Source organism: Diplotaxodon limnothrissa, linkage group LG23 (genome assembly GCF_057381915.1).
Source record: "Diplotaxodon limnothrissa isolate DT_005_m linkage group LG23, D_limnothrissa_male_GT1.1, whole genome shotgun sequence".
NCBI lineage: Eukaryota > Metazoa > Chordata > Actinopteri > Cichliformes > Cichlidae > Diplotaxodon > Diplotaxodon limnothrissa.
The window spans coordinates 24765151-24791918 of record NC_140617.1 but is presented as its reverse complement, the minus strand read 5'-3'; the positions used below and the strand labels follow the sequence as shown (position 1 = coordinate 24791918).

The window sequence follows — 26768 nt, the reverse complement described above, 5'->3', positions numbered from 1 at the left end:
TCGTTAGCAATTAATCAAAGATATCGATAACACCTCATCAGAGATTAAATCAATCCCGGTAATGTCAGCGCCGATGCTTAATCGTCTGACTTGGGTTCATCAACGGCAGTGATTGACAAGCTAGAGAAGAAGGAGGAGAATAATTAAGGAACACAGATATTCCTGTGACTGCTGTTGGCGCTCGCCTTCATCATCAGAACACGAGGGTGGCTTTCGTGGTTGAAAAGGATACTGCTGACAAATTCAATTATTGAAAGACGACAGGCTAATGGGCCGTGGTAATGATTTATTTCATAAGTATTTCTGCTGTATGTTTTAATGAAAGCTAACGCCGTCACTAGTGGCAAAAGGGAGCGGATGCCTCAGACCAATTACTGCACTGTCACCGAGGGCGCGTGCTGCAGCAGTAATCCTCCCTCCTCATCCCACAGCCTCCAGACGAGACGTATATACACAGCAGCACACCCACAGTCTGAGCATGTGCACCATAACCACACATGCTCTTTTTTTTTTGTTTTTGTTTTTGCTTTTGTATTTCTTTGCCCGAACCTGCCCAAACACAAAAGCAAGCGTATACCCTTCTGGTATTTTTCATTTCTTTGCTTCAGTCTGGATGGATTCACGGGGTCCACGCACAGCCTCTGCCCCACCATGCTTCACCGTCCCTGGGCGTGAGAGGCACAGGTAACGGGGCCCGAGAGTGTGGAGGGTCCACAGGTCTTCTAGAGGAGGGTGGGGTTGTTGTAGGGAAGGGGGTTGGAGGCTGACACACATCTGCAGGGAGAGAGAGAGAGAGAGAGAGAGATGGGCTCAAAGGCTCGGGGAGAATGAGAAGGGGGTTGCAAGGGTCAGTGGCAAGTGGCACACACAGGGTGGGTGTGCGGGTGAAGTGGGGTGGAACAAGTGCTATAGAGGGGCCAGGGATTGTGTTTTTCCCATGGTCCACTACTCCCTTTTTTTCCCCTTCCCTCCCTCTGAAGTCTCCCACCCAAACCCCCAAAAACCGGCGGCCCCCGCCCCGCTCCCCCTTCCCCCCCGAGCTCTCTCTATCTGCCTCGCTCTCTTTCTCGATGCCCTGTCAAGAAAGGAGCGGGGCAGGCTCAGTTTCACTCCACAGGGCCGGCGTGTTTTCAATGAATTTATACAGATGAAGAAGTTCAACACAATGGATGGATTACCTCAGCCAAAATAGAGTGACCCCCGCCACTCCCCTCCTTGTGCCGCCCCACCCGTGACCCACCACCTCCCTCCCAGCAGTCCCCTTGTAACCCCCCACCTGCCCCACCTCGTCTATTCACACAGCCACTGACACGGACTAACACTGAATGATATAGACTCGCACAGACGCAGACATGTACACACATTTTCTTTTTTTTCTAAGAAAAGGCTTTTCGAGGACGGACAGTAAAAAAAGAAATGAGGGACTACTTATACTTTAGATATCAGAAAGTGACAGTGCCAGGTTACTACCAACTTCTGTAACACCATGAATTTGAGTTTCTTTCTTTTTTTTTTAATATCTGAGCTCAGTGTCCCAGTTTTGCAGCAGATGAATGCTGAACACAGGTCAAAAGATTTTCTTCATCTTGAACCCATTTTTATTGCATTATTTTGGCCTCTTCCAATGGAAAGTCAGTGTCCGAGGGTAGAAAAGAATATAGTTGCAAATCTGCAATGAAAAATGTCAAAAATAACTTTTTTTGTCCTCTGATGATAGTCTTGCATGACCTCTCCTGCATAATGACCACCTAATTTCCTGCATGCCATTTAGGGGCACCACATCTTTCAGTATTCAAAACATCTACGTAAAAATCAATACTCTAAATTCGTTATCGATGGTGTCAGGTCGTCCCAACAATCCTCCACAAGCATAACTTCCATAAAAGAAATCTCGAAGATTTTTGATCTATGTTCACTTTCTCCAATAGTCATTCAATATTGAACCAGCTCATGAACTTGTGTTGAGTCTTTATAGTCAAATGAAGTCTTTCATATGCCTACATAGAAAGCCAGAGATGGTGTGAGGAGCAGCAAGGCCTCAGAAGCACAGAACAGAGCAGGTATCCAGGATAGAAACAACATAAAAGGAAAAGCTGCTGTGAGGGTGGGTTGCAAGAGGCTTGCACCTCTCAAAAACTGTGGAAAGGCTGAAGCAACTCGAATAACAAAGCCTATTTTAAATTTCCCTATAGGACATAATGGGCTCCAGCTGAGCCAGTGTTTTGGGTGATGCTATCAAGACACCTGTTAGATATGAGGTCTGTAAAAGAAAACATAATTGTTTTCCATTCTTAACTGGTCTTTTAAGTAGCAGAGGGGGTTGTAAATTAGTTTCAGTTGCTTTAGTTTTAATGAAATTAACAACAGGTGCACTAGAGGCATGACAATGAGACAACTTGAAATGGGAATGATTTTACAGGTGGAGGTCACTGACATTTTTCCACTCATCATCTTTTCTGACTGATTGTTTTCGCTAGTGTTGCATTTGGCTAGGGTCAATGTCACTACTGGTTGCGTGAGACCATACCTGGATAGACCTTGTTGGATAGACCTCTACAGGTTAGGTAACAGCACCCTGACAGCTGTTAAGGGTGGCTACCACTAATCAGAAGGTCGGTGGTTCGATCCCAGGCTGCCTCCTGGCTGCCAAGATACTAACCCCATGTTTTCTTCCTGGTGGTGGTCAGAGGGCCTGTGGCGCCAGTGTCCGGCAGCCTCGCCTCTGTTAGTGCGCCCCAGGGCAGCTGTGGCCACAATGTAGCTTGCCATCGCCTGTGTGTGAATGGGTGAATGACTGAATGTAGTGTGAAGCGTTTTGGGGTCCTTAGGGACTAGAAAAGCACTATACAAATGCAGGCCATTTACCATTTAAATATCAAGATGAAATCTTTGGAGTCATTGTCAGATCCTATCATGGTGCAGTGAGTCCTGGGTTCCTCCTGGTACACTACAATGCCCGGCCTTGTATGGTGAGAGTATGCAGGCAGTCCCTGGAGATTGAAGGGACTGATACCTGGCCCCTGGCCCCCAGGCTCGCCTCACCTAAATCCAACAAAACACCTCTGACACATTCTATTTCAGCCCATCTGATGCCGCCCAGGAACTCAGTGATGACTGATCCAGACCTGGGAGTTCATCATTAGGATCATTACCCGATGTTGTCAGGCATGCATACAAGCACGTGGGAGCAAAATAAACTTCCATTAGTAGTACCATTTTGAGTTGGTCCAATGAAATTTCGGGAAAAGGGACTAGCCTGCTGCATCATTTTTTCACTTTGATTTTTGGGGTGTCTTTAAATCCATGCTTCTGTAGGTTGATAGTTTTCATTTCTGTCAAACGATGTGGCGTCCTTTGTTGCTAACAGTCCATATCAGTATAGAGATCTAGAATGATTTTTCCCCATCTGATGTGTTTTGAAAATGTTCCTTTAATTGTTTGAGCAGTGTATGTACAGAACTAATGTTGCATATGATGCGTGAGGACAGATTTCTCCTTTTTTTAGGTAGTAAACAGAAGAAACTAGGATCTTCAACTTGTGCCAATTGCCACAATTCAGGAGGGGGAAAAAGGCACAAGCTTTTAGAGGCTTTATGGACTGATGATTCCTGGGAAGTGCATCCCAAAAAAAGGACCCATGCAATGATATGATTTTTGGCTTTTATTACATCCTGAACAAAATGTACCAGCCTGCTGCTGTAAACCATAGGCCCTGCCCACTGCCACTGTGGCTGTAGTAGGAGGTGGAGGCGTCCTTAGCTGTCCAGGCTAATGGCTACGAATGGGCTCTAATGCATGCTTCTACCAATAAATCACATGCACAGCGCCCTGCTTAGACATTCAGCAGCTTGGCCGACCACTCTGCTCCATCACACACTCTGAGATTAATGAGCACACACCCATTTACCTTGTACCAGTGGACAGCCAGATACACAAAGGCAGACACACTCACACACACATGCAAGTGGACAAAACACACTTAGATTTATATGACAATACTTATGAGGACTTTTATATTGACTGTTATTATTCTCCGAAACCTAAAACCCTGACAGCGAGAAGGGGCACAAATAATTTCTTTTTCCACATCTTTCTGGGCACGTAATCACATCCTGACAACACAGGTACACCCAAACACTTTCTCAGGTCTAGCGAGGCTCACGCAAGCCTTTATTCCGTCTGAAGGATAAAAATGTCTCGTCACAAATATCAACCGCACCGGTGTCGAGGCAAAACGGCACAAAGACAGAGAGAAACAAGAGCACGAGTAATGACGGTAGGCAAGCTGAATGATTAATAGGTTATATGCACGAGACACAACATTTCCTTTCTCCTAGTTTGGGTAAACTTTCTCCTTCGGGAGGCTGCCGTGTCCTTTGATCTTTCATTTAGAGTTATTACAATCAGACAACGCTGCGGCGAACACTTCAAGAATCCAATGTGGCGAGCAGAAAGCAGTTTCCAAATGTTTATTTTAGCAAGAAATAATGCACCCAACTAACCATATCTTTGGTGTTATCATCATTGCCCAGGCTATTTACAAACTGTATCTATTAATCATTTTTGAGCATGTACAGCAATTAAATTAGGCCGGGTCACACTCGAGCAATAATACGATTTTAATTGCGTGGGGCAAGACTCTAATTCAACTATCTCTGGATCGCTTGACGGGGGCAAATGAAGCACTCACAGAGAGAAAAGGAAGGAAGGAATGAAAGAAAGGGAGAGAGAGAGACTTTGGGTTTCAATTTATGTGAAAATGAACCAACGGAAGAACAAAAAGTCAGTGATATAGACTAAAATCAAAACAGTAGACAGTCTCTATCTTTTCAATTATGCACCTGGGTGTTGCAATCTGAAAAGACAAGCGCAACCGCAATTACAACCGAGCCAGACATCTGGTTTCGCCTCATCTCCCCTCCCTGAAACCTCTGACAGGGGAAAAAAAAAAACATTTCAATACAACTCATCTGCAATCACCTTCAAATATGACGAGGTAATCCCAGGTCAAACTCCTACTGTCTGTACCTGGCGAGCAAAAACCAAACACCCCGCAGTTTAAGAACAGACAAACAACGGGAACTAGAGGACAAGCACAAAAAATAATGGAACGGGAACAAAACTCCGACCAAAAACCCGAGCTGCTGCTTCTGCAGTAATATGAATGTTTACTTGTTGAATCTTTTATCAGTTTTGTTTTTATCTCTCCCCCAACCACCACCACCACCACCTCTCTGTCTGTGTTATCTATGCAGCAGGTACTGAGCTATGCATTGGGGCTGCGTGGAGCTGATTAGAACAGTGATAGATGGGAGGGTGGATGACCTTAGCTTCCGACTAAACACAAGGTTGGACATTTGTCTCCTTGCTGCATTTGCATGCTTTCCGCCCGTTTATGGCAATTTGTCACCATAGTCGCTTTGCCATTGAGAAGACACGGTTAAACAAAAACAAAAAAAAAGTGCAAGGCTAGAATCCCAGGAATGAAAATTTAAAGCAGGTTATGATGAAGCACTTTCATTCAGATAATTCCACAATGCTGTGAGTTCTCCTCATGCTTAGCCTCTCCCTGTTAGTATCGTGTTAACTTCTGGAAGCGCAATTAAGGAACACTGGTGCAGAAATTCATCTCAGCAGCAAAACTGGGAAAGTTAAAAAAAAAAAAAGGGGGAAAAAATGCACGAGTTGCAAAGAGACACTTGTTTGGAGTCCACCTTCCACCCCAAACCCTCCACTCTAACCTCCCCCGTGCCTGTCTGCCACCCACATTAAGCGCCGTAAACACACACGCGTACACGACACACCGCACATGCTGATGAATGGCCTGTCATGCTGTTTGGTGATCAGTGAATTATTTACACTCATATGCCTTTAATAATTCAGGGGGGCCCTGAGTCTTAACAAATTACAGCACTGCTCCCCAAACCAACAGAGTTCACTCAGCCAGAGTGCCGCTCCGCCCCTCACCGCACGCGGCCCGTTCATCCACCCTCCAACACGCCCTTGGAACATGGTGGTGACATTTTTGCGAGGCACTAAATCTCTGGAGTAATTCGATAATTCTGAAAGCCGAGACATGTCTCAGCAAATCGGTCTCGGAAAACATGTCCACTGTGACCTCTCACCAACGCACGCATTAAGGCTAAACTGCTTATGCTTACGTTTGACTGATCGTAAGGATCTGAGAAGGTTTTGTTTTCAGACAATTTTGCATCTGTAAAACTCCAGCATTCATATGCTGATTTTGTGAGTTTTGTATCACCCAACAATTGTGTAATTAAAACCTTCTTCCTGTTATTATACAGGACTACAAAGTACAGGATATAAGTACAGGATAGGCGTCCTGTATTGTTTGGAACCATGACGTTGGCAGCAGACCCTTCGAGACTGTAAAGTGAAGCCTGTATGCCCTTTTAGCATCCCACAGACGCTAAAAGGGGTCATGAAATGGGGTTCTTGGAGGATAATGCCTTGTTACTCTTCCAAACACAAAAAGGTTTTGCAGTGTAGCGCACTATGTTGTTCTGCTGTGGGAAGTTTGTGCCACTGGAGAGTGCCACTGACATAACAAGTGTTTCATTAGTCATCAACAATCTTTAGATGGTGGTGACCCAAGGTTGAGGAGAAGAACATTGAAGTTGAATTAAAATGATCAATGTTCAGGTTAGTGCAGGTTTCTTTTTGACTGTACTTGGTACCAGGAGGTTGTTTTTTAACTGTTGACAGTTGCAAACACTTTTAACAGAGCTACTTTTAACTGTAGCTCTACACATGGATCTAAGAAAATGGACACTTTCCTGAAAGCTTTCCATGTTCCCGGAACACTTCAACAATTTCTAAACACGGGTAACCTGATAGATACTGCTGCCCAATCTCACATGAAGATCCAGAGTTCTGTGTGGCGTTTGCATGGTCTCTCCTGGTTTCTCCCACAGTTCAAAGACATGCATGTTTGGTTAATTGGCAAATTACTCATAGGTCTGAATGTGACAATGAATGTCTGTCTCTTTAAGTTAGCTCTGCGACAGACTGGCAACCTGTCAGGCGTGTACACTGCTTTTAGCCCTAACAACTTTTGTTGTTTTCATTTGAGGTCACAAGCCCTGACATAGCATTGCAAAAAGCATTGGAAATGTCTAAAGAGAACTCCTCAAGATTTTAACTGTTATTCTGGACAAACCCCCAATTCATCATGCTCCTCCCTGTTTCAAAGGAAGAAACTTACAGTAGCCATATAAGCATGTTTAACATAGTAAGGTTTATTGTGAAATAAAGCAAAAGAAAAAATTAAACGAAGCAAAGCAGAAAGAGGACCTCGGTTGAGTTTTATGAAGTATCATGTAAAAAAGGCCAATGCTGAGAATTTTGGGGGGTTCAAGACTGTAAGACTGATATGATACTTCACTAGTACAGAAACAAACATACACACATATATGTTAAACTATTCAATAATTCTAAAGCAAATATAAAATGATCTTCCGTCACACATGTGTATCAGTTGGCTTACATTCAGTACTTCCTGTCAGTCACACAGAATAAGCTGGTCATGTATACATACAATAAGAGATTAGGTCATTACTACGTGCCTTTCTGTATATCCTTGTCATCAAGTAACACACACATACACACAGACACAGAGACAAAGACGGCACACACAAAGATAGAAAGAGGCCCCACCAGACACTTCCAGGTCCCTAACGAGGTCGCTAATTAACTCTCCCACTTGCGCTCGCTCGTTTTCATCTGAGGTGCACATTGCTTTTTTGACAGGAGAAAATTGCTGGGCAATTAAATCATCTAAAGACGAACACTCCAGCAGCTGGTATTAACAGCTAAATGTTACATCCATTTTCAAAAATGTGATTGTGGAGAAACTGTACAGTAAGTGACTGACTGCTATAGTGCTTTCTAATAACACAGCTGAGGCTTTATAGCACTGTACTGCACCAATCCCACATGGTATGTTGATGTTACAAATACAAATACTCCAGATGCTGCTTTTTATAGCCTTTGTGCTCTGCTTTGTTAAAGTATTTGTGCGATAGTGAATGCAGATGTTTTACTGCTGACTGTGCTGCCATTCAGCCCAATGCAGACTCAATGTAAAGCCAGAAACCTGATTAATAAAGGTGAAAAATAGTTTCTGATTCTGTTTATACAGCAACTATTTATTGTCTGCATTTGTAAAAAACCATGATTGAGTTTTCAATGAATTGGTACAAAACAGTGAAATGTGGCAGGGATTTTCAGGAACCAAGAAGGTTGTTGCACCGCTTTGGATATCAGAGAAAAACACATTCAAGAAGCTGAAATCAGGGCTTATTTGGTCATTTTTTGTGTGTAATTTTAAGGTAAAGTTCTTAAACTTACCCAAATGGAATGGCACACAAGTCAGCAGGAAATGAAAATGAAAATATGAATTGGAGTACCTAAGTACCTATGGAATATCATAAATAGTGCAGTGTGGAAGCAACACAAGTCTAACAAGATAAATCAAAGAAATAAAACCATTAGGATACACAAGAGAAGCAGCTGAACACATCCGACACACTCGATTTAGATAAGACACAGCAGAATACAGACAACGAACTGGGCAGGAAAACAACAAATATAAGAAAATACAGCAAGCCACATGAGATTTTCAAAATAAAACAGGAAGCCAGGCACATGGTGATGAGATAAAGCAAAATGTTGCAGCAGCCTAAGCAAAGAAGCCCTGACCTATCTCTACCCTACCACCGCCTTTAGGTGATCCAAGGCAGCCAAAAAATGTATGCTTGGTCTACCCCAGGACCTCCTCTCAGGACATATGCCCAGGACACCTAATCACAACCACTCTGGCTTCTTGATGTGGAAGATTAGGATGAGATAAATGACTGAACGTTTCTCTCCATCTCTAAGGGCTCCTGTAAACGATAGTTCTACATTACAATTGATCAACTTCTCACATGAGTTACATGACTTTAACGGCTCAAACCCACAAAGAAGAATCACCAAGAGCCTGAGGTCTTTGCATTTTTAGCATTTCAGCATCTATAAACTCATTTTCACATGGCGATCTCCAGGGGGTAAAAAAAAAAAAGGTCAACTACATGTGCTAAAAACTGCTCCTTTGTTATTATCTATGTATATGGTTATTTATACTGAGACACCATCCAAGAAGTCTACACTCCAACTTTGGTGAGGGACATTTTAGGGTTTTATTTGCATGTTATTTAGCACCAAGAAAGCAGGCAGGCTGTATATGGGTTATAATGTAACCCTTTATCCCCCATATATCATATATCAGCTACATTTCTAGATCCAGCTAATATCTGTTTTCACTGAAAATGTACTCACACTAAACTATGAATACAGTTATTGTGGTTGGTGCCTAGTGGAGAATCAAGCAGCTTAACATTGCTGAAAAAGCAGTAACAACTTGAGTTTCTCAACATTTTATTTTCCAACTAACTGACTGATTTGGTAGTAAGTAGATGGTGTGACTGTCGATCACAGTTGACGTGGCTCAAAGCTGATTTTGTGTCAGTTGTTTAGAACTTTGGCCATCCTGTAAACCCTGCCCTTTCTGTTAGCACCACTCATTAAGGGGAAACAACATCTGACCCAGCTCCGTGCACCCATGCAGACATATACACATGTACACACACACACACACACACACACACACACACACACACACACACACACACATACACACACACACACACACACACACATACACACACACACACACACACACACATTGTGTTCCAGGTCCCACTTCATGTCAGTTCAGCCTCCTGGGTCCCCGGCCTCTTCTGAAACTGATTTTTGTCTCCTATTTTGTTAACCTCGCTCGCAATTAACCCCACGCTGTGAGCCAGCCACACATGGGCCAATAGAGGCTAACCTACAGTATGTGAGTGCCCAGCCCGGTGTGAATCACTGCATTGTGTCATCTGTCCTGCAAAAGAAAGGACTGGGGAGAAAGGAGAATGAGACACAGAGAGGGAGAAAGAGTGCTGTTTTTTGGGGGTCCGCTATTCTTGGAAGGATACCCCCGGGGGCGATGACAGCAGTGGAGGGTGGAGGGTTTGTTTCTGCGTCTGTGTGTGCGTGCAGTGAGGGAGGGAGGGTCCCATCCTGACAGGTTCTTTTGTAAGGGGTTGGGGATGGTGTGTGTGTGTGTGTGTGTGTGTGTGTGGGGGGGGGGGGGGGGGGGTGTCTTTGGGTCAGAAAAGAGAGGGAGGAAGGAGGGCGAGGGGGTGCGTAGGTGAGGGCATGTTTTGTGGTGCCGTCAGGAGCGTTGGAGATGGCGTGAGTCGCCACCGACGGGGGGTCATTGTACCCACTCCATTCTGTCTCCACACTCTGCCACTGCTCAATGGGCGGATTAAATAATACGCCTGAGTCTTAATCTTTGAACTGCGCAGACACAGATGCACAAACACTCACACACGCAGCTGAACCGAGTCCGCGAAGGTTGGATCCCACGCAGCGTGTGTGTGCATGTGTGTGTGTGCGGTTTCTCTAAACGTCCACATCGATGGTTACGCCACAATCCATAGGTCTCATTTGCATCGCCGAATACACCGTAATGATGTTACCCACGCCACGGCTCATACTGTAAGGCTTCTTTTTATAGATCCCTTCTTGCTTTTTTTTTCACCTCATAATGAGAGAAAAAGGTCAGTGTCTGGTGAGAGGGAGGAGGGGGAGGGTATTAAGACAGGATCCTTGGTTTCTTTACAGTTCTCCAAGTTCACCAACTCCAGCAAATGAGTGTGTAGAACAAGCCAAGGGGCCTTTTATTGCAAATCTAATTCATTTCTCTAGACAACTGTGAAATTTGCCATTGACATTAGTCATTACCCCAAGGCTAACGAAAAGATGATCTCAGTTAATAAATGATCCCTAACAAGGAGCGCTCTCTTTCTCTCTCCCATTGTGTTAATGGCAGGGGCAGCTGTTAACGCCATGCAGTTACAGAACAACACTGCTAACACCGACTCTGGCTCCACTTCCTTCTCAGGCCGTCTGCTTTCATTTGGCTGCTGGGTACCCTCACTCCCCCATCCTGTATTATCATCATCATCATCGTCACCATCACCCCTGCAGATCCTGCATTATGCAGTGCCATCATTAGAGCCTCGATTTCAGACGCTTCCGGCACCATTGCTGGATTGTGACCTGGCTCCTTCTTCTTCTTCTTCTTCTTCTTCATGGGTTCTGGTCGGCTCGGATTCCAAGACGAGCTGTTGGGAACGGATGTGAGTGATAGAAATTGGAAATGCGGAGAAAGGGTGAAGAGATTGCAGCAAATCAGGCAGGATTTGGGGGGAAACTAATCATCTCTGACCCTCCAGCTGGCCTTGGCCATCACTGATACTTAACAATAGTTGTTCAAAGCACCATGAGCAGGAGCACAACGCGTTCAGTATGGGCCCTTCTACAAGACAAAGAAAAAGGTCACCAACTGTAATCAAACCCTTTTGTTCCTGTCAATTTACATAATTTGAAAATAAAACATATCACCACTGTGCTGTTTTACTTCTAGACCCCTCATAATTGTTTCTTGAGAAGTGAAATCCATTATTAGGGTGCTGGGGCATCAGCGTTTGTCTGCCTCTGAAATGAAAAAGTCACATTTCCTCATCGGAGGAAAATGGAATTGTTCAAATTGTGTTTGCAAGAGAGGGCTGCGCACGTGTAGCGGGGAATGGGGAGCACATAATACGATATTCCCGTTTTTTTTCCCTACTCGGAGTTCCAATTTATTGAAGTAACCGAGCAGAAAATGCACTGACAGCTGTAGCACTTTATTGCGAATTAGTATATACATTCTACACCCCGCGAGAAAAGCCAAGCCTCATTGTATTTCTGTAATTGCTGGAGCCCGGGAGAACGAAGGGCCAACGGCAAGTCGAGCAATTACAAGCTAAAGATGACAGGGTATACTTTTAGCTTCAGATCCCATTTGAAACTGGGAGTGAAAGTTGGGAGGAGATGGCGTCAGAAAGGTCTGTTAGGTGGCACGAGTGGGAGAGAGCAGGTGTTTAACAAATGAAATGCAAATACGTGCTGGTCAACGTAGCTGGTCATCACTGTTGTCATGGTTATTGTGATTGCTGGGTACTTTTAGAAGTTGTGTTTAACAGAAGGAGAAAAAAAACACCTCTTTTCCTAAAATCTGCTGGCTAATTAATGTTTTTGGTTTTACTTTTTACTGACAACCCATCAGATGATGAGTATTTATTTTCAGGAATTTGTTCCCAGGTAAGCAGCTTTTTGCTGGTATTGTTGTGGCAGAATTACCAGCAAATCTACATGGAGAGGTGTGTTCCTGGATCTCACTGTGTGTGTGCAGTCATGTTTGTAAACCTGTCTATAGGAATGTGCTAACGTATATTTAGAATCCATGCGTACACACTTACAAAATATAATTGTGCATATGTAAAAAAAATATAAATGTGCATACAGGTATTAATTAGTGTCAGAAATTTTACACAGTTTACATTTTTCTCCACACATTTATGAATCACAGCACACCCAAATTTGAACATCTTCTTTTATAGATTTACGATCCCAATTCAAAAAAAAAAAATGGGAACCAGTATGAAAAGTAACTAACAAAGTTTCTGCAGTGATTTCCAAATCACTGCAGAAACTTTGTCTAGTAAGTTGTGGAGACATTCTCATCATCTACAGTACAAAATAGCATCAAAAGAGTCTGAATATCTGGAGAAATCTCTGTGTGCAAGAGACAATGCCAAAAATCTACACCTGATGCCTCCGATCTTTTGGGAATGCTTCAAAGTGGAAAACTCTTCTGTGGTTAGACAAATAAAATATGAAATTGTTTTTGGAAAACATGGCTACCGTGTCCTCAGGTCTCAAGTGGAGAGGGACCATCCAGCTTCTTATTATCTCTGAGGTCAAAAGCCTGCCTTTCTAATGGTATGACAACCTATGGAACTGGCACCTTGCACATGTGGAAAGACACCAGCAATATGGAAAGGTATTTACAGGTTTTAGGGCTCCCATGCAGATGCTGTCTTTTTTTAGGGAAGACCAGGGCTGTAAAATAACTTTGTTAGCTTGTACCACTAATGGTACAAAAGTTGCTAGCTTTGTAGCACAGACCAAAAAGTCTTATGCTTTATGCTTGTGCTACCAAAACGTAACACAAGCATAATATTCTCTCTTTTAAATATCTTGCTTCCCACAACGTAAGGATCGTCTAATTTACTCTTTTTTGCTGCTTCTGAGCAGTATTGAAAAAAATTAAAGTTGCTTCTTAATCAGCCAACTTTTACTTTCTTGTCACACATACCCTCAACTGGAAGGTTGTGTTTTACTTTCATCCTGATGAGCCTGTTTTCCTTTAAAGGTTTAAAACATCACTTGAAACAGTCAAAGTACAGCTTTTAAATTCCATTAGATTCTCTGAGCGGCTACCCTACCCTAACCTATCTACCAGTGGATTGGAGATAAACATAAAAGGAATTGTGGGAATTTTTTTAGAAGTCAAGGCTAATAACACTGACATGATAACAATTTACTACCACAACACACTACATTGCTACTACTCTGTAGCATTGTGACGTACCATGGCTTCACAATAAAACTAAGTGGGTAGCAAAGCTGTTGCGCGAGCGTATGCAAGACCATTTATGGCACAGACAGTTTTTTTCATCACATATGCAATGTATATATTGCACTGTACAGCCCTGAGGAAGATGATGTTAAACTGAATACTAAGTTGTTTACAATAGCGTGGCTTCATAGTAGGAAACTCTAGTTGGTGAACTGGCTTGCCTGGTGTCCAGACCTTTCACCAGTTGAGGACATTTGGAGCATCATGAAACCAAAAATACGACCTAGAAGATCCAGGAATGTCGAGCTAGGATCCTCTACCAGAAAAGAATGGGACAAAATTCCTCTCCCAAAAGTCCATCAGCTGCTCGCCTCAGTTCCCAGATGTTCACAGACTGTTGTTAAAAGTAGAGCGGATGGTCTAGAAGACCTTTCTTTAAAACTTTCTCAGTTTACATGTTTGATATGTTTTTTTCTACTCTGAATAAAATCTGGTTTTATGAGATTAGCAAATTGTTTTCTTTTTTTATTTACATTTTACACAGTGTCCCAACTTTTTGGCGGTCTGGGTTGTAATCGCGCACATTCTGAATACATATTTACACACTTTTTGTACACATCCACAAATCTCAGAGCATATTTAGAGAATCCTTTACACGTTTAAAAATCTAATTACACAGAGAGAGAGACAGAGATTGCAAAAAACCCACATAGCTCATCATACACATCCACAAATACAATATTTCTTTACATTAGCAGCACCGGCATCTTCATAACCAGTAATATGTATTTATTACAAATGGATAGTGAGACTCTTACACTTGTTTTAATTGTTTATTTATGTTTGCCTTCATAAAAGTCTGTATGTAAGCCTGTGTAACCAGAATGATCCTTTTCAGGAGATTCAGGAAGTCACTGCTTGCCAGTGCATTTCTAAAAATCTATAAATGACCTTAAATGACTTTTACAAGTGAAAAGGATAGACATACCCTCCAGTCATGACTTTTATTCTTTTTATTCATTTAGATATAGAAATACACAGGATTTTACACATCTTTGATTAAGGTTCAAATAAGTTTAGACCAAGCAGAAACTTATAAACCAGGTTAAAAATGAAAAAAAGGGCTTCAAAAGTGAGTTAACCCCCATAGGCACCCATGTTAATGCCTGATTTAATAGCACAAATAAATGTGTTTACCACCTGATACCAAGCCTGGTTTGGTCAATAGAACTCTCTGGGTGTTAAAAATCATATTAACCTGAATGCCACTGGTCACCACATCTAATTGCTGGACTGATCGCCCCTTTATGTTTGTGGTGTTTTTGGAGCATTTTGAATGCAGTTGTTTGGAAAGGGTTAGGGTTAGTATTTCTAGTATTTTATTCGTATGATAGCAAATATTAGCTGGTATCTGTGTCCATGCAAAGGACCGTCGATCCCCTACTTCCTTTAACTGTTTGCTTACACAGCCATCGAGCTAGACCTTCACTCTAAGAAATAAAATGTTGTATTTACTCCACCCAGTTATGTCAACCGGTTCCACACAACTGGGTTAGTGAAATATAAAATGTATGATATATTTAATTTGAACAACAAATTTTAAGTAAATCTGATAAATCTACTCACCCAAAACACGCTCTACTGAAACTATAGGATTAAATCACTTTAACAGAATTGCAACTTAGTCTATTTAAGTTTGTAAATTAAATAAATCGAACACAAGTTTATTCAGTTAACCTAACTTTAATAACACTTTGTGTAAAACTTGTTGAAGCACACTTTGAGCAATTCAAATGCTTCTAGATCTTTTTCCCCAAACAATCTTTACATATATTCAAGTGCATTTTAGGTGCAGGAAGACAAGATACAGAATGTCATGTTAAACTGAAATGATTAAAACTGGAAAGTGTTGTGATTCCAACATTTTTAACATTAACATGACTTAATTTAAACTTGATTGGGCTACAATGAAAAGCCCACAATACAGCCCTGCAAACAGCAGGTAGAAATTACTTTTGTGTCATTTTTGTCCATATTTAGAAAAATAACCTTTGCTTCAAAACTTAAACTGAAGTCCAAAGTTAGGAGCAGTCTTTTTCAGTGTAGTTGGATGTTGGTAAAGGTTCAAGAACAAAGAACGCAGAAAAGTGAAAGGCCTTGCAGAAGTTCTTGTGGCAATTCAAACTGAACAGTTTATGAAGTGCAAGGAGAAGGGTTCGAGAACCTTAAAGTTCAGTGTCCTCTATAGTTCACTGCAGGCTGTTTCACTCAAGCAGTTTGTTTTTCAGAACCTGCACCTTCATGGATAGGTTGTTCCCATCCAACTCCATCAGCACCTTCTGAAGAAATTCAAATGTGTATTTCAGGTGCTTTGGGTAGCTCAGATTTAGACTATAGATTAGTCCAAGCAGGAGGGCACAACCCTTTGCCACATCACTAAGAGCTTGCAGCACAGTGCATCCTTCTATGATGACACCAATGTCCTCAGGTGTATCTGCAGAGTTTGCTCTCATGTCTGACAACATAGACTCCCAACGTCAGCTGCTCTGTTTCTCTGCTTGCACCAAGATCCACATCCTTTAAATAAAAATTAAAAAAAGATAAGTTAATTGCGTACATATACATATGGACAAGTAAGTCCACCTTCCATTTCCAATCCCAAATTTAAAAAAGGAAAATAACTGATCGTTTTCCTTTTTTAACTTACCAAGAATTCCTTGAACAGGCTTTTCATTTAAGTAGACACAGACAGCTTTCAGAATGCATTCCTGTCAAACATCAACGCTGGGATTCTGGTGGAGATAAGAACTCAATATGAGAGAAGTTTCCTATTTTGGTTCCTTTCAACCTCTTTACAAAACAAAGTCAAAAATATTAACACATAGCAGATATGTGATTAAGCAATGTTTCATAACTCACATCAGTGATGTGCAGTGAGGTTCATGATTGGTAAGGCACTGACTCCTCTGTGTCAGATTAACAAATATATGAACCCAAAAATCGAAGCTTTTCAATTTTGACATTACGTGAAAGCTTTCATTTTTGCTTTAATCAATTCTAGATTGTTCAACAATATATTTAATAATTGTGCCCCTAAAAATATAAAAATTAAATAGAAGATTAGAACTGGGCAATATGGACTTAAAATCCTATCATGACATTTTGTGGATAACAATAAGTCTGTGAAGGTTCACAGTCATCCAGGTCATCGTAGTCTAAGGAGCTTGGAAAGAAAAGTGAAGCTTCTTCAGTGAAGATTTCTGACACTAAACCAGAAATCAACATGGAGTCGAATTCTTTCAAACAATGTAGCAACTTAATTGATGCACATTTCTAAAATACACTACACATTCATTTCATTCTTCAAACTACAGGATCGCTGGCGCTCCCAGTGGTCATTACTGATGTCAGGGAGCAGGTGCGGTAGATGTTGGGAGTAATTTTAAAACTGTCGGTCTTAGTAGGCAAGTCTCATCTTAACAAGAATCGCAAAAGATTTTGGAAAATTACACCGAAGCAGGTTCAACAATATTTGTTAAATGTTTTCATACTTCTAACATGTGAGAGAGGTATACAAGCTAGAGTGTTAAAAAATTTGCCAGGCATCATTTGTTTAAAAAAAATGCAAAAGTATTCCCGAAAGTGTCAGATGTGTATCAGTTAGTATACATTAATCAAATTTGTCATCCTTAAATTGTTGAACTTACCAAATAATCCTCAGATGGCGATGGATTCTATCCAGGATGCTAAGCATATGCAAGTCTCAGTTGAAAATGGCGGATGATCAAACTTCCACACTGCACATGTGCAAACTCAGAAGTACGGAGAGCCTATTAGGACAATCCTCTTTAAATTAAAGTGCTCTTCATTTTAAATGAACTTTTTACATTGGATTTAATTTACTGCATTTTGTTGTATTGAAATATTATGTTGTTAATTAAATTCAAAACAACATACTTGTGTTTAAAGTTAAAAATCAATTGGTGGCATTAGTTTTAACATGAAGCATTTACATAATGCTACCAACATCAGTGTGTCATTTCTTAGAGTGTTGGATGTGAGTGTTTGTGGGTAAAGGGTTAGCTGTTCATCTGTTTGGTTAAAGTGTAGGAAAACTATTAGAGGGAATTAAAATGAGACAATGTGTATTTTCATAACTGGAAAAGTTAGTTCATTGTAAAAATGCTGGGTGTTTTAAAAGACTATTTTCATGCTTTGACAAAGAATCCATTTTGTTTCTTTCAGTGCTGATAGTCTTCACGATTAAAGGCGTTGCATCAATCCATATTAATCACTTTTTTTCACTGTCAAGTAGCTTTTGTCATTTTGTGAATCAGCTCCATTAACACAAATGTCTGTGGCAGCAGCTGCCACAAAAAAGCCATAGATAAGCGTTCATGGCTTCACTGAACATGTCCACAGCCACATGTATACAGTTATAAGAAAATGACTATAACACATTCTCCTTTGATTTCTTCCATCAGTCTGCTCCACTTCTCTTTTCTTCAACAAAGAAACGCAGAGAGATCTCTGGCCTGAGCTGATCCCAGACCTGCAGGGGATTTCAGCTACCTCCGAGCTCCCCAGACGCCTCCTTTCATGATTCCAGGTAACTCCTCCATGCGGTCTTGCAGCTCTGTTGCTCACTTGCAGCGTGCTAGGAGACACAGAGGAGAACATGCTGTTTTATCACTCTTCTGTATTTGTCAGGCTGATGTGCTGTTTGGTGTGCAGAGCTGCTGAACTGTGAAGTGCCGGGGGCGTTGAGAATAAAGAAGGACCTGGCAGTATATGAACCAGCCAGCCTGTCCTGTGTGCAGGTGAACTGCCCAGGGCCTTTGAGGGCTGCCTGGAGAATTGATGTCAAATGAGAGTGACTTGAGAGGTTGGTCAGGTGCATGAAATATGTATCGAGGTGTATTCCAGCTTCAGCGAGAATGTCTTCCTTTCCTCGGGTGATTGATGGATTGATTTAGACTCTCAAACTGGAACCAACTGTACTGCCCCGGGAGGAAAGCCACACCCAGCAGGCCATCCCTGTGCAAAATCAACCAGACACAGTCAAAACGAGAACAGTGAGGCTTATAAAGTTGCAGTTTTTTCTCCATCAGATCAGGCTGTTTTATTTGCCATGCTGGAACTGCGACTGTGCCTCCACTCTGCTGCTCTGCCACCAGTGAGAGCAGCCCTGGGGATGCTAACAAAGAGACGGAGAGTACTTAGGATGTAAAACGCACAAAGCCGCAATGTAAACACTTGTCTTCCTTCATATTAGATTTTCCATCATCTTCATTGCTCCGTCTTTTGCCGAGAAGCACATCTCACACTCCGGCATTTCAATTTGCAACGCCGCCTCTCCAAAGTACATGTTCATTTATTGCTGTTATTACTTTGTCATGTTGGATAAATTGATAACATGACATAACTTGTTTGCTGCCTTGTTGCGCTGGCAGTCTGATTATGAGGTCAAGTGCGTTAACAAATGACAAATGCGAGAGATGGGAGAGTTGCCATCCGTTCGCTTCGAGTCACTTCTTTTTCCTCTCCTAAAATTAAGACTGCTGCTCTGCCAGGGGTGAGGCAGATTGCAGGTTTCTCTTTGCAGAAATAATTCACTCTAACATATCGTTAGCTTCATAGCATAAGTGCCTAAGTCATTGACTTAGTCAAATGACTTAGGCAATTATGCTATGAAGCTAACGATATCAAGCTGTGGAAACTAAAGTCTAATCAGTAGCATAAGAAACAAGAAAGCCTGATAGTCGATGCCTTTGGGTTGTTTTTGTGGTATAAAGCATATTGAACAGTTTGACTCTTTAAACTGCAGCATATGTAGCATTTTTCATGTTTTAAAAGATGCTTTATTGCCAACGCCTGGTTAGACCGTAACCTAACTGTAAAAATGAGAACCCCGCGATCCAGAGGATCTAGTCTCAGTATCCTTCTTACATTCTCGCACAATGCTAACAGCAAGCAACAGCTAACTTTAGCCTGGATATGTAGCTCGCTGATCGCAACAGACGACCTCCTCCTGAAATTCTGGACCACAACACCGACTCCACATTAGGACAAAAATCCAAACCTCGGCTACTTCTCTAAAGCACCTTTTTCATTAGTACCTACTCAGATCGATCGACTACAACCGAGTACTAGCTTGTGTGTGTGCTTGCATCTTAGGTGTTAATGCATTAAGATGTTTTAGGTGAGAATGTAATGGCGTAAACTTCAAATCTGTGGCCGATTTGTCAGGTTGTTTTCCAAGGTGTCCACTCCTGCTAGTGTAACAGCCAGAACGCCTCGTCAGCTATCATCTGTTTGAACCCGTGATGTCCTGCTTCTCGGCCCGTTGCTCTTTAAAAACCCCTGCTGGCCTTCGCACAGTGATGGAAGTTCAACACAATTTGCTTACGTTGCTTTGAACTGGTTAAATTTGGGTCCATAGCTAACCGGTTTTGGCTGAGATTAAAGTTAAGCTTCAAAACTGAATAATTTTATTCAACCTTACTGGAATGCTGTCGGTGTGTTTTGAACTGAGTCATTCACGCATCTCTATCTCCTGATGTCCAGATCTGTCATCCTTGTTTTACCATCTTATTTTGAATTAAAACTGACATTAAAGTATTTTAATCCAGGAAGGAAAGTGAGTGTTTCCACCAGGAGCAGAAACATCTGGACCAGCATGTTGATGCTGTTCATGGACAGAACCTCCAGAAATCTTTTACTGCAGTTTTTACTAATTATTTCACAGCGATGGTCCTTTTAAAGTCGAGCATTTTTCCAATGTGCTTAAAATTAATGCTGTGCAGATAAACAGAGAATGTTCACTTTCAGAGTAAAAGTTGCACCTTTGAAACACACTGGTTAAATTGGTAAGACACAGCGTTTACTTTGAAGGCAAACATTTCACTTTTTCAGCATTTACTACAGCTAAAGAGTAAAAGGAGAGTATGTGCGCACTACATTTAACCAAATTAGTCGCACTGAAAAACAAATGTTTCCTCAGAATTCTGACTTTAATTCGTTTACATGTAAATTCTTTTGTTATTTTCATTATAATGTAAAACTTAACTGATCAAATGAAATTAATGCATCTGGCATGAAGTTATTTAATCCAAGCATATTTTACTTTACACAACAACAGTCTCCCCCTTTATATTGTAAGGTAAAGACCCTAATATAATATTATTATATTATATTATTATAATAATAACAATATTTTATTTTCTTTGCATGGAGATTTTTGATGACATCCATCAACCTCCAACTGGTGTTTGGGGGATACACACTTTAACCAAGCAACTGAAGGTTTCCAGGGGGTCACCACCCAGTCTCTACACAGCAAATCCAGCATGTCCAAATTAACACTGTCGGATTTGATTTCAACACTATTAAAGTGTCTATATGGGTCCACACCAGAGAGTGTTAATTTAACTCTTTTTGGAGAGTTGGTACGTTAACTCTGATTTAGTGTTAAACACCAAATCTGTCTGGAGTTGATAATTTAACACTTGGTGTTAAGAGTTTATATATTAACTCTCAAAGAGTATTTTAGTTTAACTACGTAAGAGTTATCTTCTAATTCATTCTAAAAAGCGGGAATTTTACTGTTCTGAACTTCTAGAAATTTCTTTTGGAAATAAACATTTACTAAAAAGATGCAATGGTTTTTGAAAAACATTTATTCTGAACTGTGCACCACAATTTCAAAACATTTTCTGAAAGATGTAACAGTATACATGTTCTCACTTTCATTAGAGTTTTGTTTATCAAAAGGTCTGACATGGTAAATGCAAATAACAGCATTCTCATCACTTATTTCTTCAATACAATATGCATGTCCTTCATTCATCACTTTGTGGAACTTCAACACACTTCTGCTCTCCCCCATATTCCATCTTCACAAGCATATCCTGTGCGGAGATTGAATAAAAATTAGTTGACACTAATTAATGGCACAAATAATCCAGTAAACAATTGCAGCACAGTAAAAAAAAAAAAGGAATCCTCTTTGAGCCATTACTTGTGTAAAGTATTTTCCCAAAAGACAAGGACACAGGCAACAGGTAATACTGAACTAAATGTAAAACCTCAACCTTTTTCATTTTTACCTAAACCGTGTGCACAAAACTCTGGAGGGATCTAAATGCTAACGTAGAACCCAGTCAGGATGTCAGCTACTGCTGTTTGCTCGTTTTTTTTTTTTTTATGGGCGATCGTTTTCAGGCTTCAAGTAGCACCATTATACCAACATTTCACATTCTAGACATTGTTTTAGGTGTATTTGACCAAAGGTTTGACTGAAAATTCACATGCAAGCTTTTTTTCAGTGCTGTGGTATTTGCCCGCAAACAATACCTTTCAGCTAGCTAAAACAGAATATTATGCTATCACCGAGCAACATGGCTAATGCCTTTCACACAGCTTTGTCTCAACTCCAAAGAGCCACAGAAGTAAAAGCTCATAATAATAATTGAAACAATCTTTGAAAAAATGACTTACCAAGCATGGCAAACAACTCGAATATGTAGAGCAAAATGTTCTGAAACGGCTTCACTTCAGCTTCAATTGGAGCCGTGCTGGGGGCGGAGTCTGTGAATTTACTCTGTTGGTGTCATAGCCCCTCTAGGAGTTCAGAGTTAAGAGGTCAAGAGTTAATGTTTCCATTGTAACACCTCCAGATTTGACAGAGAAACACTCATTTTTAACACTCGATTTTAACTACTATCATTTTACACCTCAGAGTTACATTAAAAGAATGTGACTCTGCTTAGAGTAAAATTAACTCTACTTTTGCAAGAAGACTATTAACACCAAAACATTTAACACTTTTGAATTTGCTGTGTAGGCCTCCATGACTGAGCCCTATACTGTCACTCAGGTATACCTACAGTATAAAAGCGATATACAGTGCACTGGTTTCCCAGTCGCTGTACTTGCATATGTTCAACGTTACAGTACAGGACGTTTTGGACCCCGCTAGCTCATGCACAGAATGGAAAAACAAGCACCAAACGCAAACATAAAACACTTCTGGTGATTATTCGTCTAAATGTGTGATAATGTTCACATTTTCTTGTAGCTCAGGCAGAAAAGATGTCAGAAATGTTAAGTTCAACAAGGCCAGAGAGGTCATGAGTTTAATGGCATGATTGGGTAAATACAGAGTTCAAATTTGGCTCCAAGATTCCTAACGATGGTCCAATTCCTGAGGAATTGGCAGTGATTAAGAGGAGGCCGAAGCAGGAGGAAAAGCCCTGTCAAGGTCAAAGAGGGCTCGTGATAAAGGTTGCTAAGCTACAATCTGTGACAGGCAGAGAAACCTGAATGTGTGTGTGACTCAAGAAACTACAACACACTTTACCTCCAGGTCTTAATTTACAGTGAGCTGTCTTTAAAAAAGAAAAAAAGGGAGAGCTGTACGTGGCCTTTCTCTCCCACACTGGTTTTTCAGGCTACTCAGAAGGTTACATTTAACTCCAAATTAGCTCTCAGGCAGCATCTAAAGGTTTCACGAGGATCGGAGCTGAGCTACAGTAGGACCAAAGATAACACAGAACCGAGAAACAGTTGAAATGTGAGCCTGTGACCCCAAATATTTCTTCGGCAACATTGGTATAATTGATTTAAATTCCATTTACTGCTAAGAGGTGTGCAGATTGAAGTGACCTCTGCCTAGGAATAGAAGTGGAAACAATAAAAAAAAGTACTGAAAAAAGCGCTCGATGAAGCGCTCAAACAGCTGCGAATGACGCCCTGGCAACACCATACCTTCAGGGGCCCAAGTGTACCGCCTGTCCTCAGGGGGACGACTGTACTGTCAAAGAATTCCCATTATGCATTATCACAAAGTCAGACAGCAAAATCTTCAAAACCAGTGTCTGTGATGGGCTAAGAAAGAGCTGACAAGAGAGCGCTAGCCGCCCCCCTCCTCCCCGCCACCCCCTCCATCTGAGTCACTTTGAAAACTTAGCAGATCCACCTTTTAACAATCCTATGGGGATGAATCAACCTTGCGCTCCTATCTAAGACGGTACAACCAGCACACCTAGAATTACAATGGAAGCACATCAAGGGACGGCCAAGCCTGACTGACAAGCGCTTCCCCCCCTCCATAAAAGAGCCGGGCTGCCTTCATTTGCATGACGGGGTTTTGGACTGGTGGTGAGAGTTAATCAGGGCTTTCCACTGTGCCATAGCAGGGGCTCTCTACCCCCACCACCACTGCTGCCATCACCCACCACCACCACTCTTTCCCTTCTAACCGAAGCACCCTTCCCCACGAGGGCCCGCCGGTGAAATCCTCTTAGTGGCAGTAGGCTAAAAGAGGAGTTTGCACCCACCTTGCCTCCTGGGATGGCTTTTTTTTTGTGGGGGTGGGTGTAGCGCGAGGCTGGCCGTTCTGGGGGCTTCATCTCCATCGGGACTGACCTCCCTTCCACTGCCTGGTACCTCCTATTAAAGCAGCTTTAATTACAGAGATGATTCCTCCACTTCCTCTGCTCCTCCAACTAACACCCCTCCACCCTCCCCACCACACCCCACGCCTATCTCTCCCTCTCCACAGGGGAGCACTCCTTGTCTCCTCTCCATTAAGATTGAGAGAGTGAAGGGGAGAGGAGAGGAGCCCGCAGAGCCTACCACTTCCACACATTCAGCGGGGAGCAAATACCATTTTCAGCTTCAAATGTCTTTTCACAGATTGGGTTTATTCATTTATTTTATTATTTTTCTCCATAGATTTTTTTTTTTGATCTATGAAGCAAATTAAAAATGATTCATGTGTTTGAGCGTACTTGGGGTGCGTGTGATAGTGTATGAAAAAGAAATGCATGTGGGAAAGTGGGTGTGCTTTCAACAAAGTTGGACAGATTGAATCGGGAGCTCAGATGTCAAAAACGTAGCACCAACTGTGGTTCTCGCCGTCCCAGGGATGATTAGAAAGTAAAGATTGCAATGTTATCTCCGTCCTTTGGCCCCAAGAAGAAGCAAAAGACTTCTTAATCTACATCGTACAAGAGGAAGGTGATAAAATCACCTTTGTTGTCCACTTTTTACCCGTCCACGTCCAGCCTCTATTACACCGGGATGGTACCTGAGCGCGGGAGAACTCGGGAACCATTTTTTTCCCTCCATTTCACAAACAGCCAACTGTTATCAGTTAATTCCAGCGAGGGATGCTTGATTTATGCTTCCTTGGATAATAAAGTACAGTATCGCTAACATGTGTAAAGTGTTCCCCAAGCGCCACCTCTGTCTCCTTGATTAATGCCGATTTAATTAAGCGGCGTGCTAATTAAGCAATAAATAATGACAAGGTGCGCATTTATGCAAAGATAATAGCAAACCCTGGGTGAAGTGATACCCCGGAGAAGTTGCCCAATCAGATCATTTCTTTGGACAACAATGGGGTGAGATTAAATGCATCAAGCAGACATGTTTGACCATTGTTATGCAGTGCATTATACACGTCCGATAATCATCGCAATGTCTATTTGCCCTGAATGTATTTAGAATTATAATTAATAGAGCAATAATCACCAGGCTATTATTGAACATGCTACCGGGGGGTGGGGGGGGGGGGGGGGGGGTGGGGGCTGTGCTGGAAGTGCATTTTCAGTGCTGACTGAACTTTCTGCAACTACTTTGGCTACACTCCTGTACCAAAAGTTAAATATTAAACCCATCCATATTTTTGAAAGTAAGATGCCGTCCTTAACGTGGGCGAAATCCGATAGAGCCATTAATCAAAATCACGCCCCACTGTCCCGAACTCCACAATCTGAGCGGCAAAATAAAATACCAATTTCCTCTTGTTTAGCATCAGCAGCAAAAGTCCTCGAGCTCCTCGCCACCGTACGTACCCGCGTCACTTTTCTGATCATCCGCTCACACGCCTATTTGCGGTAAATATCCTCCCACCCCCTTCCATGTCAAATGTCTCCACGTACAGACTCCTGATATGTGTATAAGAAGAGCGTTATTTACACTGATTAATGGTCCCAGCTTCAGCGGGGTGTAAGCCGCTCGCGTCCAGACAGCAGTGACAAATAAATCTATCAATCATAAGAGGGATTTTCTAATCCCCGAGCCATCAGACAGAGTTGCAGCCTAAACACTTTGTCACCGAGCGAGCTGCCCTCCGCTCACTGTAAACATGCGCTTATACAGCGAACACAGCGCTTTGAGCGACACAGCAGCCTCCAGGTCGCTATGTATGGAAGCATTTTCATATTTAGCATGATTCAGCAAGAAACCCCTCAATGAGGGATTTCTGAAATTCAAGAATGGTGGAAAAAACTGCAAATATTTCACTTATATTGCAAGTTTTGGCCATAAAAAGGCAACCTCACCCTTAAAAGATGTATGTTATGGAACATTTCCACAATGTCCTTCATGGTGAGAATGTTTAAGAAAGCGTAGGCTAGAAAAACATCTCCAGCTGACATTTTGGCACTTTATAAGTCTATTTGAGCCAAAAGAGAGGAGTTTAGGTACACTGCACAATGCTAAGTAGAGACATCAATCGGCATCCGAAGTCCTCATGGGTCTATCAGCTCCAGTGTAACAGCATGGCTGTCTATTGCAGAACAAGCCCCTGGTTGCTCTCAACCATCTGTGACTGAAAACAAAGACTGTGATCACATTAAAACACCATGGAGGGAAGAGGAAAAATGTATCAAACTGCAGCACTTTCCATAATCTGCTCACAGGTCTCAGCCATTATACAAACACAGGGCAAATTCAATAAACCTACAACTGCCATTTAATTAAACATTTGGCAGCCAAAATTCAATTAGGCAATAATAGCTAATTTCCAGAGATGGCTAATATGTTAGACACAGATAGGAAACTCCGGGTTGATATCCTGTGTCAATTCCAATTATTTGGAGCTCTCCTTTTAAAGCTGCTTTGGCAGATTACGCAATGCCTATTTTCAAAACAGTGTGACTGCGAGGCAGCGTGTGTCCCTCAGGTGGCACAAGGCAATGTTATTATTTTTTCCTCCATCCAAGAATGCAAATTAATAGTTGCCATCTAGTTGTGGTTGTTGCGGCGACGTCCGTGCCGCCATTCGGTCCCACGTGGAAGTCAAAGTAAGTAATGCTAAGGGAAACCTAATAAGATCTTGCAGGGGGGGGGAAATGATGATTATCTTTAATCACTAACCTGCCTCTAGTGGCACCACCGC

At 41.8% G+C, this 26768-nt stretch overlaps 1 pseudogene; it reads right to left on the bottom strand.

The window, feature by feature from the left end:
* Nucleotides 1-10981: 10981 nt before the first annotated feature.
* Nucleotides 10982-26768, bottom strand: part of LOC146608122 (general transcription factor II-I repeat domain-containing protein 2-like) — a 39398-nt pseudogene continuing 23611 nt past the window's right edge.